This window comes from Primulina huaijiensis, unplaced genomic scaffold (genome assembly GCF_012295235.1).
Source record: "Primulina huaijiensis isolate GDHJ02 unplaced genomic scaffold, ASM1229523v2 scaffold42771, whole genome shotgun sequence".
Classification (NCBI taxonomy): domain Eukaryota; kingdom Viridiplantae; phylum Streptophyta; class Magnoliopsida; order Lamiales; family Gesneriaceae; genus Primulina; species Primulina huaijiensis.
In genome coordinates, this window is record NW_027360302.1 from 1 (window position 1) to 4,616 (window position 4,616).

General features: G+C 34.5%; 1 long non-coding RNA gene and 1 other non-coding gene across 2 annotated transcripts; both read left to right on the forward strand.

Annotated features, from left to right (window-relative positions):
- Positions 1 to 167: 167 nt before the first annotated feature.
- TRNAE-CUC (transfer RNA glutamic acid (anticodon CUC)) lies at positions 168 to 240 on the forward strand. The gene has a single exon. It is a non-coding gene; the product is annotated as a tRNA-Glu (tRNA).
- A 1,949-nt stretch (positions 241 to 2,189) lies between these two features.
- Positions 2,190 to 4,593, forward strand: LOC140969763 (uncharacterized). Its single transcript, XR_012174009.1, has 3 exons — positions 2,190 to 2,430; positions 2,835 to 2,885; positions 3,213 to 4,593. It is a non-coding gene; the product is annotated as an uncharacterized lncRNA (long non-coding RNA).
- The last annotated feature ends 23 nt before the right edge of the window (positions 4,594 to 4,616 follow it).

Here is a 4,616-nt window from a genome sequence, read left to right on the forward strand (position 1 = left end):
GAGAGTTTGAGATTTTTACCGTAAATTTTTACTTTTTCACAACACATATCATTTAATCACACCACATAAATCGATTTTTTTTCACAAATAAATTTCTCCTTTGACTAGAAATGATTGTTTGATAAAAATAAAGTATAAATACTATATTGTACATCATAACGGACAACTCCGTTGTAGTCTAGTTGGTTAGGATACTCGGCTCTCACCCGAGAGACCCGGGTTCGAGTCCCGGCAACGGAAATCATTATTTTTAAGTCATTATTTTTAAGCGAATGTTTGGGGGAAATTTTGAAATTTAGTGGGTATCTTTAATTTTATTTATTATTTAAGTAGTTTGTTTTCAGAAAACAAAGTTAATTTTTCTTTTTTAAAAAACATTTTTGGGAGTGAAATGTATGGCTTAAAATTGAGGAAAAAAATTGAGTGTCGGATTTTGTCATCGATAATTTATAAATATGTGCATTAAAATTTTAAAATATATTATGTCAAATTGGTGAAAGTCTTAATAAATAATAATAAAAATTATATAATGTGTTATGAAAACGAGTTTTCTAATAAAAATAGAAGTCAAAAGATCATCGTGTTTTTGTTTTTAAAGATTGAAAATTATATACCATAATCAAAACAAACCTAACCCTAAAATTCCCATTTCAAATTGATTAATTTTTTCTCCTTAATTACTCAATCTTCAATTCGATTCTAAAACATGACATTAATCTAGTAAAATAAGAATATATAACCAAGAACATAAACTCAAATGTGAATCTAAAGAAAATACTTCCCAAAAAATTAAGATTTTCTCAATTTCACGACCACATTTGTTTTTTTTTCTTTCAAAGTTCAATCTCTTATGTACTATCATGCCAAATCACACGAATATAAATCCACATTTAACTTCAGAATGATCCAAATTCAAAAACTATAAAGGTTTTCCTAAGCGATATCGGGAGACCTGCTCTCGGACCATGGTGTAGTAATACTCTCTATCGGATGAAAAAAGATATCATGTTTCGGGATGAACCCAACCAAAAAAGTGTTGGAAATTTGAATCAAATTTAGATTTTGAATAAAAATTATATCTCATAAATGTGAAAATGTCTTTTGGATCTCCACATTCTTGAGTTAATTGTGGCTCATAATTGTAGAAATATCTTTTGACTTTCCACATTCTTGAGTTCATTGAAGAATTTTGGCTCTTCATATTCTTGAGTTAATGGGAAGATTAATTGTGTCAATTAATCTTGCATGACTTTTAGTGTGCATTTTGGGGCTTTTAAATAGCGTGGCCATTTCCTAATTTCATATGCATAAAAATGGTTTTTACACTCAAGATCTCTTTCAAACATTCTCTTGCATTTCATATTTTAAGCTTTCCATTTGGCCTCCGTTAAATCTCGGTGATAAAGTGAAGGTATGTTTTCGGTTCTCCGGTGTAGTTACTTCGTGCTAAATTGCTGAAGGTTTTGCCGTTGTATCCTGGGAAACAGTTGTCCGACGAGATCCTCGAAGCACCATCGGAGAGGACAAATTTGTTTTAAGGAAACTGTACTTCGTACAGGACTTGGTTTGATTTACTACTTTATTGTTGTTATTTTATACACGATATCCATACTTTCAATAGTATGCTCATTTTCGTATAATGTTTTGATTGTCGACTACCGAGACCTCAACAAGGCCTGCCCAAAGGATGAATTCCATCTGCCGAACATAGATATACTTACTCATTGACAGTGGTTCGAAAACTTTTCATTTATAGATTACTATATTGAGTATAATTAGATAAAGATGGCTCCTGAAAATACCGCTCTATCTGTATCTTTACGATATTTCTTTCGTTCTCTACTTTTATATTTTTGTTATTAGTAATTTGGCTAACAAAAAGAGTGGTGCACTCGACACACACCATCTAACAACTATGCATATGATAAAAGTAAATATCCTGGTATAGCATAATCAAATTTCATCGTAACATATGTGTACATGTGTTTTTCCCATATGAATCTTTAATATTTTGTCAAAATGGGTATAAAAAAAAGAGTTGAATACTTTATATCTACATATATGAAAGCTTGAATAAATTTAGAAGGGCCTGTTTTTGTCCGGTTACCGGTTACCAAAAATACACGCGTTCCATTCTTGGTTCTCCCAAATATACGTGTTCTACGCTAGGTTCTCCACTAAACACAGATGCTGTGCTGTCAAGGAAATAGTCACTGTCTCAGAGGTGTGGTGTCCATTGATCTCTTTCCCTTCGTTCTTTTTTCCCATCTGTTTACAACCTTTTCTTCCCAAACTCCTTTTGTTCCCCGTCTCGTATGCTCTTAATCTTCTTCTCAGTTAGCATCTAGCTTACGCCCATCTCTTTTTACCGTTTTGTGCGCGGCTCAACCTCCTCTCTTACTCTCCTCCGCCTCGGAAAGCGATACTTGGGTCTGTGTTTGCCTTAAATTTGCTTGGATCTGGTTTTCCTTTTTGTTTTCCCCCCTACCCAACGCTTTGTTTCTTTTGAATTTTTATATCTTAGCGGTGTGTAAATTCGAGCTTCTGTGCTTACATGCTTTCCTCTGCTCTACTCACGGGCTTTTATGGCTAGGGTTTTAAAGCAGCGGTTTCCATTTCGATTATTCAATTCCCTTTGTTCTCTTTGGCCTCGGAAAGCGTTATTTGGGTGTGTGTTTTCTTTGGATTTTCTTGAATATGTTTTTTTACTTGTTTTTTTCTCCCTACCCGACGTTTTCTTCCTCTTGCTTTTTTTTTTAGCCTTAGTGTCGTGACATTCGAGGTTCTGTGTTTATATGTCTTCTTATGTGCTACTAACGTTTTTTTATTTTTAGGGCTTCGACGCAGCAATTGTCATTTTGCTGGGGAGCACAAGCGAGAAACAAGTGAGTTGCTCCTACCGTTGCCTTGCTCCTAAAATGAACTACTTTGGTATACGGTTTGGTTTGATGGTCTGCTTGGGTTACTTCCCCTACCTGCCGTATGCTTTACCTAATATTTTTTGCCTTTAGTGCTGTATATATTCGAGATTCTGCGCTTATATGTTTTCCTCTGTTTTGTTTATGGGTTTTGCCGTTCACGTTTCTGACTTACTGATCTCCTTTCTGTTGGGGAGTGGTTAAAAAATATGAGTTGATTATGCTGTTGTCCTGCTTCTAAAATGAACCAACTTGGTTAATGGTTTTGCTTCGAGTTTATCTTTCCAATGACAGGAACACAATACAAGGGAATCGGTGGTTCTGTTCTGTTCTTGCTTGCTTTGAGTGGCCTGCGTTTTTCCCCCTCTTCGTCACTCAGGGAGTAGTTTTAGGGCTTCTGTTTTGTCTTTTAGTTTGGTATGTTGTTTTTTGCTCTCGGGTTTCCTTACGCTGTGTGGTTTTTTCCCTTTTGCCCAAATTCTTACCTCTGTTTTAAAGGCGCAAATCTCTATCTCGAGCTTACATGATCTCAGGCCATTATTTAATAGAGAAAATCTTGGGTAACCAACTGCTGCAAAAGATGGAGAACCCATTACGTTTAGTTTAAACGTGAATGTTGTTGCTTCAGAGCATGAAATGTATGGAAACCGAATGCTGTCAGAGATAGGTCATTTCGGGGCAACAGGAAATCAATTTCTTGCGCATGGTTACTTTATTATTAAAAAAAACTAAATATAATAAGACGTGTTGCATTCGCTTCCAAACATTTATACTCAATAAAAAATAGAGATTTCAAATATCCCATAAATATTTAAAATTTTTAACACATTCATTCCGGTCAATTAATCAGAAAATAATCACAGCCTGGAATTTACCTCTGGGATTTTTCCTTTGTACGACAACTTATTCTTTTGATTTTGTTGTTCCTGTTCTTTGTTCCTGGTTAAAGCTTTCTCCGAACGATGTCCTACCAGTTAGAAAATCTTTGTTCTGCCTATAGGTTTTTTCTTTTTAACCTTGTGAAGCTCTGGTTTCCCTTCTCCTGGGAAATGGGAGAGCGAAATGAGTGACGCTTTCTTTCTGCTTGTTTGCTGCTAAAATTCACCTACTTTGTATATTGTTTTGTTCTCATATGATTTGCTCGTTGACAGAAATACAAGGGAACAGTTTGTTCTTGTTTGTTTATGCTTGTTATCAGTGTCCTGCGTTTTATTTGTCTTTCTGTTGCTTTGATAATGTTTTGTGAGATTTCGTACTTTTTCAAAATCTGAATTCCTGCTTTGCATGCTTGTTTTTTCTTATGCTTTGCGATTTTTTTGGTTTTCTTGTTTATTTTTTCCCACTTTGCTCAGCCACAAACTGATTTGGATTTTATAGAAGGGGTTTAGAGTTTTTATTTTGCTTGTAAAAGGTTTTTAAGCTAATTGTTTTTTACATGCAAAATTTACTTATGCTGTGTTTGAGGAAATAAACCATTTAGGCTATTTTATTGTTCTTTTATTTTCTGGCAAGAAAATGTATAATTTTTCCTTTATTCGGGAGCAAAAAAACTGTGTTGCCATGGAAAAATGGCTTAACGGTCAAACGAAGACTAAATGTCGAACTTTGGTTAGCCTTTAGAGGTATAGTTTCTTCGAATATTTAGCACTTTCTGATCTTTGTTAATTTACTTAGACGTTGGCAGCTGGTTTGTTTTGA